The 14,849-nt window shown below is 43.5% G+C and overlaps 1 protein-coding gene across 1 annotated transcript in view; it reads left to right on the top strand.

Moving 5' to 3' along the window:
- LUT1 (Cytochrome P450 superfamily protein) overlaps positions 1-14,849 on the top strand; it is a 286,615-nt gene that overhangs the window by 220,597 nt on the left and 51,169 nt on the right. The gene's annotated exons all lie outside the window — the stretch shown is intronic.

Below are 14,849 nucleotides of genomic sequence, written 5' to 3'. Positions count from 1 at the left end.
ATCGAGCTTGAGCAGGGCATAGAGGCCGTGATCACCACCCCCTATAGGCACCCCAAGGCCTATCGGGATGAGATTGAGCGGGCTATCTAGGAGTTGCTGGCTCTTGGGCATATCCGATCGAGCACAAGTCCTTTTGCTTCTTCTGTGGTGTTGGTGAAGAAGAAGGATGGTACATTGAGGATGTGCATTGACTATAGGGCCTTGAACAAGAAGACCCTGAAGAACAGGTACCCCATACCCAGGATCGATGAGTTGATGGACGAGTTGAGAGGGGCACGTTTCTTCTCAAAGATTGATTTGAGATCTGGGTACCATCAGATTTGCGTGAGGGAGCAGGACATTCCCAAGACCGCCTTCAGGGGTCACTATGGGCACTTTGAGTTCTTGGTGATGCCTTTTGGGCTAACCAAAGCCCCAGCTACATTTCAGTCCTGCATGAATCACATCTTCCGTAGTCACTTGAGGAAGTTTGTGTTGGTATTCTTTGATGACATTCTCATTTACAGTAAGACTTGGGAGGAGCATCTCCAACACATTGAGACAGTATTGCGTATCTTACAGAAGCAGCAGTTCTATGCCAACCTCTCCAAGTGTGAGTTCGGGTTGACAGAGATGTTGTATCTGGGACACATCATAGGGGTGGGCAGAGTGAGGGTCCACGAGGAGAAGATCAGGGCCATCAGAGAATGGCCGGAGCTGAGAAATGTGACGGAACTTCGAGGATTCATTGGCATTTGTACTTACTACCGGAAGTTCGTCAAAAGTTTCTCGCAGCTTGCTGCACCCCTAACAGATTTGACGAGGAAGGGGGCATTCAGTTGGTCAGATACAGCGTAGCGAGCCTTTGACAGGCTCAAGGAGGTTATGAGTAGCTACCCAGTGCTTACGTTGCCAGATTTTATGCAGCCTTTTGTTTTGGAGTGTGATGCGTCAGGAGAGGGGATCGGTGCAGTATTGATGCAGGGAGGTCACCCTATAGCCTTCGAGAGCCGGAAACTCTTTCCGCACGAGAGGTTGTATTCTATATACGACAAGGAGATGCTGGCCATCATGCATGCATTGGCTAAGTACCGACAATATCTGGTGGGTAACAGGTTCATGGTGAGGACTGGTCACAACAGCCTCAAGTTCTTTTTGGAGCAGAAGCAACTACAGGAGAGGCAGTAGAAGTGGATCAGCAAGATCCAAGCATATGACTTTGACATTGAGTATGTCAAGGGTAAGAATAACGTGGTAGCAGATGCCCTTTCACGTGAACTAGCCACGTTGTCTCTTATGAGCTTGGATACGGACTGGAGGGCTCGATTCTTAGTAGAGTACTCCAAGGATAGGTTTGCATGTGAGATTTTGGATGGACAGGTAGCAGATGACAGGTACAAGGTGATCGATGAGATCATCTATTACAGGGATCGATTTTCTTGACTGAGGGGTCTCAGCTCAAGAAGAAGATACTCCAGGCATCACATGACTCACCATTGGCAGGCCATTAGGGGTTTACCAAAACCTACAGGGCCATCATAGAGAGGTTCTCATGGAAGGGCCTCAAGGAGGACGTACTCCAGCATGTCAGGGAGTGCGATGTTTGCCAAAGGAACAAGGGGGAGATGAGCCATCTCGCAGGATTATTGCAGCCTCTTCCCATTCCGGATGAGGATGCCATTTGGGAGAGTGAGAGGATCTTGCAGCATCCATCACTTTAGTTGCTTGAGGACAAGCAACATTTTGCCGGGGGAGACTGTGATATTCCTAATTAGCTATGGCTAATTGGAATATTCGATTTTGTTCAATTTTTGCCTTCTATAGTTATTTGTAAATAAAAAGTGAGGAAGGGGGACATAACTCACTTTAGAATAAGAAATCTCTTCCTAGGTAGCACAATGTTGTGACTTAAAGGGGGGCCAAGGGGGCCAAAGGGGGACACAGAAATGGAGCCCACGCAGACACATGGAGAGATTGCGCAGGAGGGAAGAACATGTGGCAAGAGGAGAAGCGCGTAGGAGGAGGTGAGCCTAGGGATTGTGAGAGGTAGAGGCTATAAAATAGAAAGGAGCCCCCTCATTTTGATCATTCAGTTATGTGCATTTTGAGCTAGTCGTTTCGACTTCTGAGCACGCTAGCTGTTTAGCTGGTCTGCAGCACTGTTTAGTGCATTGAGTGTCTCTGTTTGGAGATCTCACCCTTAGCCCTGGGGGACTTCGAGTGCCTGCTCGGGCAAGGTATTTCTATCAGCATTTCAGCAGTAGTTTTATCAACATCTCAGTAGCAGTTTCATTAGCATTTTGGAGGACTGCGCAACACTTGGAGAGGGATGCAGTTCTTTTTGGTTGCAGTGCTGGATTGGGGTTTTGCAGGTGGAGTTATGCTAGGAGATTGAGAAGGGGTCCAACTCTTGTCTCATTGAGGATTTTTGGCAGGGTTTCAAGTAGTGTTTCAGGCAAAGTTTAGAGGGGTTTTCTTCAGTGGCAGCGCAGGGCATTGAGGAATTGCGCAGAACCCCAAGAGGGTTTTTTTCGGGGGTCGACCATTCCGGGAAATCTTTCTAGGTTTTTCTGGGTTTTTTGAGTAGAGCCTGAATCCAGAGTTTCAGCTTTTTCCGAGGAGGGGAGCAGCCCCAAATCATCATTTGTTTTCTAGCAGCAGCAGCAGCATCCACGCAGAGAGGCCATTCTTGTCATTCTGAGAGTATTTCTTCACTTGCCTTGTGCAAGTTGAGGTGCCATCTGTCTAATCACCTCTTGTACTCATTTTATTGCTCAGTATAATAAAATGGCTTAGCTTTTCTCGCTGCATTTCTTGTGTATCTGTTTATATTTCCGGTTTACTTTATTATATGTTGTTCCACTGTTATTTTATCACTTCTGGGTTATTATATCATGTGCACATATTTGGTTGGAGTTTTTGCTGGGGTTTGAGGAATATTCTGGGTTAGGAATATTACAATGATACGACATCAGCTTGGAGGGCTTGTTCCTTCCACATAGGATTACACTTTCGATCTCTCCTTTGGGATTTGATGGCGAGAGGTACTAAGTTGGTACTCGATGGAGCAGGTTAGGTGGTTGGATATATCCATGGCCACATGTTCGCAAATGCCATGGATTCCTAGAGGGACTCGAGGGCCGGACTGTTTTTGGGATCTAGGTGGGATTTTCCATCACATCATAGGGTTGGTAGGTGATGGTAGTAGCTACGTGATGGATTTGATGCTTGAGCACACCCACATTTTCAAATCTCCATTAGAGCCCCAGTTAGCACTAGTGACAGGTTAAGTCACCAGGTTCATGTTCGTGTTCGAGTTCGGCGACCTTGAAATTCGAATAAAGTTTGACACCCAAAATTTTGTCGATAAAGTTCGACATATAGAAATTTGAAAAACAAAATATATATATAAATCAGTTTAAAGTCAAATTCAAAGTCCATAATGCACATTGCAAACACATAAGATTGTTGCTCAAACCTATGTTGCCAGGAAACGTGGGTGCGGGGACGGGGACGGGGACGAGTACGGGGACGGGGACGACATTTTTGGAAATAGGGTGCGTGGGTTCGTCGGGTAATATAATAATATTAAATTTTAATAATTAAATTTTTATAAATTATAAATTTATAATTAATAATATATATGAAATTTGAATTTGTATATTTTTTCAACTTTAAACAAGAAAACTTTAATGATAACCATTTAAACATGCACATCATTGAACATTCAACATTGACATTGAAATTTCAAAATTTATCACCAAAAAACTGTTCTTTTGAATCTTTTCCGTGTAACCATGACATTGTGACAGCTATGTGAGAGAGCTCAAGGCTACTACTAAAACTGAAAATTCAAAATACATACTAGGATAAATGCTAGACTCAGCTATTTTGGTGAAACTTGGGACAGATTTTGTCACACACAGGCTTTAAAATAACTATGCAGCTTAGGTTCATTTGCAAGGATGCCTATCAATGAATCAGGCTGTGGTTGTACAGACCCTTCCTCCTACACAGCCAAGGAGTGTTAGCATTTCTACCTCCTGCTCTAATTTCAAGACAACGTCTCTCCTTATTGAAATTGCTCATTCTGGCTGGAGCTTGAGCTTGTAACTTTGCTTTGAATGTTTAGTCTCTCCCATATAGAAACACAATTTTTTCATAGGAGATTCTTCTCAACCTGATAGTGGTCTAGAATTTTCTTGATGTCTAATCATCCACATGCCCCATGCATGGTGTGCTCTGTGGTAAAGCAATCCCAAAAACAGTGGCAGCCTTACCCTTCCACAAAACACGCTTATCAATCTTTGTTTCCCAATAAAATGCACAGCAGCCATCTGATGGCTTGAGGGATAGTTTGTCTTTGAGTGCGAAGCTCTGCCTGAATATTAATTATCTAAACATAAAACATCTTCGCAGTTTTTAGAGATTACTTGGTGTACAAGTTTGTAGAGATCATATATGATTTAGGCATATTTTCCTAGTTTTAATCTTAACATGATGTTATCAGAATGCTATGAGAAATTCGCAGATTTTGATACTTAATTTAGCCATTGTCCAAAATAGCCCTTCGCCATTTAACAGCATCAGCTGATTACAGCTTATGGCTGGTCTCAATCCTACTTTCTATTTGACCGAAAATGTCTGAACCTGTATGTGTGCATTTACAATTTATAATTTGATGGTTATTTGGCTCGGGAATGAATGTTTCATTCCAAATTGATTTACAAGAATTCTTAAAAAACAAGACTTGTAAAAAACTTAAAAAACCGGGTGCAGGTACCCGTGCAACACAGGTTTTGATGGTAAGGACCGTGGAAGAATGTTTCATCCCAAATTGATTTACAAGAATTGATTTAGGGTTTTTTAGGTTTTGTTATAAGTTATTTTTTAAATTTCAATAAAAAAAATTATTTGAAAACTAAATTTTTAATATAGTTTTTTTATGAAGAACCCAAAGAACCCGAAGAACCCAACCCGAAGAACCCGAAGAACCCAAGAACCCAAGCACCCGAAGAACCCAAGAACCCATTAAAGGAAAAGAACCCAATTTTTTTTTTTTGAAGAACCCGGTGCTTCATGGAAGAACCCGGTTCTTCTGGGTTCGTCTGGGAAGAACCCGTACCCGAATCCGGTACTTGGGTGCGGGAACCCGGGACGGGTTCGAGAACCCCACCCCCGGGTGCGGGTACCCATGCAACACAGGCTCAAACATTTGAATCATTTCCACATAATTTTATAAATCATGAAAGCGAGTGCCAATAAAGAACTAACTTCCATACATAGTAAACAAGGTGAGAAATTCATCATAGACATTGGCACCCATATCAAATTCAATAAAACCACGGGCCATATGAGATTTCATATATTGAAAAACAATCTGATAAAAAAGTATTCAAAATATATAAACTCGAAAGTTTAAATTAGCTTGGCAGTTTTAGAAAATTGTTCATGTAAAAAGTAAACTAGAAATATAAAATAGGAACACAAGTTTTATTCTTGATGTTCGTGTGGCCCACTTGTTATATCAAAAAGTTCTATATCATCAAGAGCAGTAGGAGCTGTGAATCCGCTAGATGCTTTAGCATCAGATTCGTCACTCAATTCCCTGTCAATTTCACTATCAATGTAAAAATCAGCTTCATCCATTGATGCATTTTAAACAGGATCGATCCACGGAGTAGAGGAATTAGATGACTCTTTAGCCACATTTTTCAAAGACAACTACAAGTTACTACAAACATAAACAAGATCTTCTAATCTTCCAGATAACAATCTATTTCTTTTCTTGGAATGAATGTGGTCAAAGGAACTCCAATTCCTTTCACACGCTGATGCACTTGATCCCTGGCTTAAGATATGAATTGCAAAATTTTGCAATCTGGTGCCCCTGAACCATAAAATTCCCACCATACTACTGGGTCACTTATGCTCCTATCATAATTTGCTAATTGTGTTCCAAATAACCCTTCTTCTAACCTGTATGCCCTCAACTGACTTCTGACCAAACCTGTAATTACTAGATCTGGATTCGCCTAGATAAGTCCATTCATGACTTCTTCATCCCCATGTCTTGATAACCCAAACAATCTAGGGTCCAAATAGCATGCTGTTGCATGTAATGGACTATGCGTCATCTTCCATCTTTGATCAATTAAATCCCATATCCCTTGGTAATCAACGTCCACATTATTAAAAGCACTTGCAGTGGTCTCTTTGCAATGATCAATGCTTTCATAAACAAAACCCATACAAGGTTTGTCACCGTCAACCATGCGGAGCAAATTAACAATTGGGCCACATATTTTTAAAACCTTGTTTGCATTTTCCCAAAAGCCATTATTGAGCACTATTTCTTCAACATTTTTCCCCTTAGTTTCTTTGGAAAAGGTAGATCTCTCCCACTCAATATTACAAAAAACAACTCTTAGGCTTGCTTTTTCCTCAACAACTCTTTTTAGAGTAACATAAAAAGTGGCAAACCTTGTATCACAAGGCCTTAACAACTCTTTTGATGCATTCTTCCTATATATGCTCAAAGTGAGATGATGGTTGATGATGAAGTTTGCAATTGTTTTGGCTCTTCGGATTGTCTCATTGACCCAAGGAAATTTGGCTAAGTCATGCAACATTAAATCCAAGCAATGAGCTGCACAAGGTGTCCAATAAATGTGATTATACTTTTCCATAATCAGCTTCCTTGCACCAACACAATTTAATGCATTATCTGTAAACATGGACCACATTTTTCTCCCCTACCTCTTGAATTGCTTTATCCAAAATTCCAAAAATAAATTCTGATGTCTTCACTCAATCCATTGCATTTATTGCCTTCAAGAAAAGTACCCCTTGAGGACTATAAACAAGCACATTGATCAATGGGCGATGACACAAATCTAACCAACCATCACTCAAAATTGTGCATCCTGTAAGCTTCCAAGGCTCTTTTGTAATATTCCTAATTAGCCATGGTTAATTAGAATATTCGATTTTGCTCAATTTTGCCTTCTATAGTTATTTATAAATAAAAAGGTGAGGAAAGGGGGACCTAACTCACTTTTAGAATAAAGTCATTTCCTAGTAGCACAACGTTGTAACTTAAAGGGGAGCCAAGGGAGCCATAGGACCACGTAGAAAAAGGGGCCCACGCAGACACTTGGAGGGACTACGCAAATGGAGAGGAGCACATTGCAAGAGATGGCTACGTTGGAGGAGGTGGGCCTTAGGGTTTTGAGAAAGGGCAATGCTATAAAGGAGAGAGGAGCCTCTTCATTTTGGCATTCGATTATGTGCATTTGAGCTAGTCACTTCGACTTCGAGCACGCTGGCTGTTTAGCCTGTCTGCAACACTGTTTAGTGCATCGAGTGTCTCGGTTCGGAGATCTCACCCCTTAGCCCCAGCGGACTTCGAGTGCCTGCTCGGGTAAGGTAGTTTCATCAGTCTTTTGCAGGAGGATCGATTTTGGAGTTGAGGGGGAACTGGGCATTGTGATGACTGCGCAGTCTTGAGAGAGGAAGACGCAGTTCCTTCTTGTAGGAGTTCCGTATTGGGTTTATGTGGAGGATTTGAGCTGGGAGATTGAGCAAGGGATCAGCCCTTGCATATTGGAGGATTTTGGTAGAGTTTCGGGCAGAGTCTTGGAGGGTTTACTTCAGTGGAAGCGCAAAGCCTTGAGGGACAACGTAGATCCTCAAGGGGGTGATTTTCGGGGGTCAGCTGTTTCAGAAAAGCTTTCTGGGTTTATTGAGCAGAGGCCGATTCTAGAGTTTTAGCATTTTTTGTGGAGGGGAACAACCCCAAATCCTCACTTGATTCTAGCAGTAGCAGCAGCATAGCAGTTCTCCGGCAGCTTGGACGCAGTTCAGAGAGAGAGGCCATTTTCTTCCGTTCTGAGTGTATTTCTTCACATGCCTTGTGCAAGTTGAGGTGCTATCTTTCTGATCACCTTTGTACTCTGTCCATTACTCAGCATAATAATATGGCTTAGCATTTCTCTCTGCATTTCTTGAGTATTTGCTATATTCCGTGTATGCGTTATTGTATATTGCACCACTGTTATTTTTATCTCTGTGAGCTTCCCGGCTACTATACCACTTGTGTGTTTTTTTGGTTGGAGTTTGCTTGTGTTCGAGGGATATTCCTGAAAAGGGATATTACATCTTTAATTTGAACCAACTTTCCTGTCACTCCGTCTTTTGTTTTCTTTAGCAAATTTGTCCTTAAAACTTCAGATCCAGGAGGAACATAGCCCTTCCCAAAATCAATGGCCTTTTTAATTACATTTCTAAAATATGGACTTCTTGCCACATTAAAGGAAATTGCACATGCACAAAAGAATTCTGCAACAACATCATCAACTTCTTGTCTCTCAACAGGTTTCTTGAATTGATTTAATGTTTTGGTACCACCTGTTTTTACTTGAGTAGAACTTGATCCACCAATGGTTGAGATTGAATTAATGGTGTTGGAGGAAGACATGGGAATCTCCTTCTCAATTCACTGCCTCTTATTCCCCTTTTCTCCTTTTCCATCTTTGAAGTGAAATAGTCTTTCTCCACTACGTTTTTTGTTCATAAGAGATCTTAGTGCAGCGTTCAACACCACCTCCATTTCCATTGCTAATACTGAGAATGTGATCCACTGCTCTAGTTAAAGAGCCAGTGAATTGATGTCCACACAGCTGACACAAAAGATTTTTCCCCTCTTTTTTGAAAAAATTCCATGCTACAACACTTGATTTTGGGGGTGCCATTGAAATTTGAAGGTTCTGAACTTCTGAATTGTTGAAGACTGAGGTGAAGTCTTGAAGCCTGAAATGTCTGCAATTATTTTTTTTAATTTCCATTTTAATTAGTTTTATATTTTTTTTGTAGAATGAAATTATGAAACTATAATTTATAAAATAAATTTCAGGAGTTTGGATCTCTCAGGCGGCACTATATTAAAAAAAAACTATTAAATTGTAATTTGTGACTTACTGATAAATTGTATTTAACTGATAAAAAACCAGTAAATTGTATTTAACTAATAAAAAAAAGTGTGTATTTTAATTTTTGACTTACATGGAGGCTGGAGTCTGGACAGGGCGGCTTGCTGAAGGCTGCATACGATTTGGTTGAACTGGAACAGATGCTCGGGAGTCTGGACAGTGGACTCTGGAGTCGACGCCAACGGCCATGGGATGCGGAGACTGGACTCTGGACTGTGCAGTTTGGAGACGACTCATTGCCCTGTCACGAGAGGGCCAAGGCTCACTGCTCTGTAGACTGTCACGAGAGGGTCGAGGCTGCATATGCGTGCAGCGTCGTGGACGACATACTGCTCTATCACGAGAGGGCCGAGGCTCATTGGTCTGTCACGAGAGGGCCGAGGCTGTGTATGCGTGCATTGTCGTGCCATTTGTGAAATGAAACCCGCAGAGAGCGACGCTGTCAGTGGTCATTGTGTTTGGATTTGTGAAATAAAACAAAACGGAACCTGCGGAACAGTGACGTTGTCACTGTGTTTTGGATTTGTGAAATAAAACAAAACCAAACCCACCCTGCCCGCGGCATACATAAGCAATGACATTTTTTTTTAAATTTTTAAACAACGAAAAAAACAAAACCCTAACTTAGACGGGCCCGCATAAAAATCATTTTTTAAAAACCAGATTAAATGAACCTCAATGAATTTAATGGCGAATTTAATTCGAATTTAATGAAGTTCGGCGATTAAGTTCGGGGTTCGAATTCGGGTTTGAGTTCGTCATTTTGTTCGGCGAACCTGATCGAACAAATTCGAATTCGGTTGAAGTTCGGCGAATTTCAAATCCCTAGGATTAAATTCGCCGAACGCGATGACTTAGGTGACAGGATGGTTTGACAAGCGAGCAAACAAATTTCATGAGTTGTCTTGGCATATTGATAGTGCGTGGAGTCACAAGGTGACAAGCTTACTCTGGCAGGAGCTGGTAGGAGGTGGCATCGACAGACTATTAGATAGGGAATTGTATGGAGAGAGTGCTCTCTTATCAGCATATGGGATGCAGGGACTATTGAGGATAGGCGCAGTAGTGTCATTTCCATTAGCATGTGGGGAGTCGGGCCGCTCAGGTTTTTCAGAGCAGATGGGGGGATGTAGCCCACATCATGGAGGGCATACTAGCAAAGAGGTGGATATTTTGGCCCATGTAGGATACTGTATATTACAAGGTGGTACGACAGTGGGTAGTGGTACACAGGACTACACAAAGTTATGTCATAGGGTCCAGTGTTATGTAGAGGGATGTAGTTTGATGCATACAGACCCAATGTTAGGCCATAACATCCAGTGGTGTGCAGGGCTATGCAGTGAAGAGCAAGGGCTTGCAGAGGAGCATGGAGATGCAGGGTGGTGTGTCATAGTATGTTGGACTATGCTGTGGAGTGGGAGTGCCTCACCTTGCGTTGAGTACATGTAGGGAGTGGCAGGTACAGTGACATAGGTAGGACACAAGCCAGTACAGGATGGCATAGCTGTACCCGAGGGTATCCAACAGTGTACAGGGTTAGGCAGCGGTGTACATTGGCATGTCCAGGAGTACTGGGATGATCGGTGGTATGCAGGGGTGTATAGTGCTGCACAACGAGGTCTTGGAGTGTTGCCTCCAGGGAGACCCTTGGATGGAAACACTGGGCATAACTTTGGGCGTAGTTCACCGAGGATCGACGGGGACACAGATGAGCGATACTTGATGGTATTCGCGAGTACTCACATGCCTGATCCTCTTCTACATCTCTCACGGGCACAGTCGATTTTGCTGTCGACTTTCTGCACTCTGGGCATGAACAGTGGGGGACGAGGAGCTCACTTGAGATATTTGCGTGACACTTAGCGCACTACGGGGTAGACTTTTCAGCAGTGACATTGGGTTGGTGCACTAGTTGACAACCACAGGTTGGGGGATGAGGTGATCATCTGGAGGGGTGGCATATTGTTCATCACCGAGCCTATGTCTAGGGAGCTAGTCATGAGGGAGATATGTGTCACTCTTTTCTTAGGGCATGTCGGGACCATGCATGAGCAGAGGATACCAGGTACGACTAAGGTAGTTTCCCAGTATGTGTCCGGGCTCTAGACCTTATATTGGCACATAATCGAGAGGGTGGATGGCAGACCCAGGGGAGATGGTTGGCAGGGACAGGAGGGATCCACGTACTTTGAGTTGATTACAAGTATCGTATACCCATCTTTTGGTTGCATTTAGGGGCTAGCTATTTGGCACACGTGGCTTCCAACAATCATCGACACTACACAATGGCAAGCACAAGGCAGAATAGCATGCATCGGATTAACCCACGATACATGGAGCCTATACATTGATCACATGCAGGGACTAGAGATGAGGCATGGATGGATTCTTGTAGTTGTAAGAGCTATGTTGCAGCAAGTCCAACTAGGGGATGCAAGGATTCAGTTGATTGATAGATCAATCTATCTCGTGATGGTCAAAGTCATGGCAGAGAGTGGTCTAGTTCACTTTGGGATTGGCACATGGGGGTACACAGTGGCTTTCATCAGATGGCGAGGTAGGCTTTCTTTGTGGCTGCAATGGTTCGGAGTTAGATTTAGACGGGTAGACTTTGGCGTCATGGAGATGTCGGGGCAGGATGTGTCTCACCTCTATCAGTATTCCACCATCGAGTTCCAGGAGAGGAGGATTAGTGTACGCATGATGGGTAGTCAGCTAGAGCTAGAGTGGTGCAACGACAACATGGTGGCACCCTTCTATGGCTAGCATGGGACCCAGACATCACAGTACTAGACAACTCAGTGACCATTAGGGGTCAGTCGGCTGCAACAGGGGGAGGTCACTCAGGTCTTCCTTTGGGCTTTAGCGAGTCACTGATGGCATGGGGGACTTCTGGTATTTATACCGGACAGGATAGTGAGTGGAGCGAGGGGAGCTTCAGGTGGGACAGGATGGATTGGGATCCTGGTATTGAGGGATTCTTTCATGTCAGGACAGTGCAGGGACCTAGGATGACTCAGTGGCACGTTTGGGACCCCGATATTACTGATGGTGATAGGGGTGATCAACAGACAGAGGAGGCACTTGTTTAGGCATTGTTGGAGGACAAACGATTTTTGGTGCATTGGAGGAACTTGCCAGATGAGGATGCCACCTGGGAGGGTGAACACATATGTGAGCATCCGGTGTTGAAGTTGCTTGGGGACAAGCAACATTTGGGAGGGGAGGACTGTAATGTCCCTTCCGAAATTAAATTGTTACAGGTTTATTTATTCTACAATTTTGACAATTTTGGAGGCCATGGGACCCATGTGATTTTTGGAAAAGACTTAGGAAGGAAAAAGGGGCCGAAATGTTTTGTTGGCATAACATGGGGGCCACCCACATGAGGAAATACACACCACCTTAGAGGGAAGTTCGAATGACTAAGGAGGTAAAGTCGAATTGCTAGCTCGAGGGGGCCCACATGGGAAAGAGGCCCACAAATTATAAATAGAGGAGGCTCAACCTCATTTGGTATCTTTTTGACATATTGAACTCAAACTTAGTTGCTCGAGCTACTTAGTCGGGTTATTGTGCAGTTTAGCACACAAGTGTCTCTGAGTGGAGATCTCAACCCTTGCTTTGGTGGACTTTGAGTGCCACCCTAGGAAGGCAATTTGTACTACCTTGGAGGAGAGCCGGTGGAGTTTCACAGTCACATCATTCAGCATTTGTCTCAGCTAGTGCGTGTTTCTGGAGGACGCAGAAGGGGAACACGCAGGTGTTGCTTGTGGGTTCATCCGGGCAGCAACTGCCGGGGGAGTTTGGGCATTGGAGCTATAGTGGAGAATCAACCTTTAGGTAGAGTTTGGAGGAGGAGGTTGCTGCATTGGAGCAGTTTGATTTACAGTGACCTGGGCTTGTGCAGAGAGCCATCACTGGGCTCACATGGGAGTTGGAGGAAGGAATTGTAGAGCTGGAGTTGGCCAGGAGAAGTAGGAGATCATTTGGAGGGCCATTTGAGGAGGATTGCTGGAGTTGGGAGAACAAAGATTGACAGGATCATCACAGTGACAGAGTTCGAAATTGGAGGAGGGCCAAGCTGTGAAGGGTCAATTTTTGAAGGTTGGAACCAAAGGAAACCCTTTCTGGGTTTTTCTGGGTTTTGGGTAGAGATCACACTCCTAATTTTATAGAATTTTCTGGGCAGATTTAAGGGGTCAAACAAGGGTCCCAACTCAGCTAACAACTAGAGGAGCGGAGGGGAATTTGGGCCAAAATTTCGAGGTCAACATTTGGCCAATCCGTTCGTGGGTTACTCTGGGTATTTGGTAGAGAGGTCGAGGTTAATTTCCCTTAATTTTCTAAGCACCGGAGGTGGGGTTTCCAACAGTATCTTTGTAGCAGACAACATAGTTTCACAAGGGTAGCGCAAGGCACCATTGCAACAATGATTTGTGCCATTTGGGCTTGACATATTACTACCTGGGCTTGATCACGCTTGCCATTGAGGCAAGCCCAGGTGCACCACTTCCACATTACTGTACTTTTCTCCCAGATTATAATAAAATGGCTCAACTGTTGGTTATTCGTGGACTTTTTATGGGTGTGCACTGAATGTTTCAATTTTATGGTGTTGTTTTTATTGTTTGCAACTTTGCTTTGCATAACACTATTTTTCCTAGTTTGGAACATTACAGAGGGTTAGAGTCAGCTCCTGAGAGCAAATCGATCTAGCAAAGAAGTGACGCAGGGCCTTAGACGCTGTGACGCAGGCCCATGCAGTGACTTCGTAGGGGCAGCGCAAAAGTCACTGGGGACTTGTTGAATCAATTGTCGGATCAGCTAGGACTTGCAGTGTGGAGTGAGGTAATCTCACAAATTTCTTCTGCCGAGTGATATTCTTTGCATTGGATTGCCAGCAAGGCATCCAGAGTTTGTATTCAGAAATTCTGCTTAATAATAAAAACCCTCAGATCTGCTGCATCGGTTTTCCCACATTGGGTTTTCCTGGGAACGTTTGTCCAAAAACTACCGAGTTATTTGTGTTGTATCTCTCTATTGTTCAGTTTCTTGTTTTGGCATATTATTTTAAATGGTGTAAGCTGTAGTGTATGTATTTCAATGTTTGCCGTAGGAAACTACAAATAACTTGTTCATGTAAATTAACAAGTAGGAGAAAAATTGTCAGTCGCTATAGTAGGGATTCCGGTCTAGGAATTTTCACAATAAGAGCATGATGTGTGAGATATAATAGTGAATACTGCCTTTTAAGGTAGGGCGGTTCATTGCCCACCAGGGGTTGGGACAATCATGGGCTCCTATGTGATGAAGGCTCATAGAGCCTGTAGGAACTAGGGTGATGGCCATGATGATGGGGTAGAGCTCATGTATTGGCTTTTGCCCACGTGCTAAATGTGTTTGTCTCGGCCATATTTTGCATTTTATGGTACATTTTCCTGTTGAATGTGGCCAATTATGCTTTTAATTTTCTTTTCAATTGCATCAACCTCTGGGGCATTATTCCAGGCCCGACCCAAGGTGTGAGCAAGGGGAAGGAGAGAGCTAGCCCTATGTGGACCCAATGGAGGAATTTGGATCTAGGTGGGAGAAATGATGAATGGGGTTATAATGAGTGGAAAGGGGGCAATATATGTGGATGAGGAAGCAGGACCATGCAACCAAAATCAGGGTTTCCCATGAAGTACCATCCCTAAAGTCAGATGGTCAGTACAAGAGATCCCACGGGACTAGAATTCAAGGTCAACATCCAAAGGGGTCTAGGGGACAAGAGCACAAACCTAGCTCATTCTTTCCTTTGAATTCCCCCATTAATCCATGCCTAGGAGTGTCTATGATAAGCAAACTACAATACTCAATTACCAAATGACAAGG

The sequence above is a fragment of the Pinus tabuliformis genome, chromosome 3_1 (genome assembly GCF_031772625.1).
Source record: "Pinus tabuliformis cultivar Carrire ecotype Pingquan chromosome 3_1, CPIR1, whole genome shotgun sequence".
NCBI classification, from domain to species: Eukaryota; Viridiplantae; Streptophyta; class Pinopsida; order Pinales; family Pinaceae; genus Pinus; species Pinus tabuliformis.
Note: the sequence above shows the minus strand (reverse complement) of the source record. Positions and strands in the feature narration are given on the sequence as shown.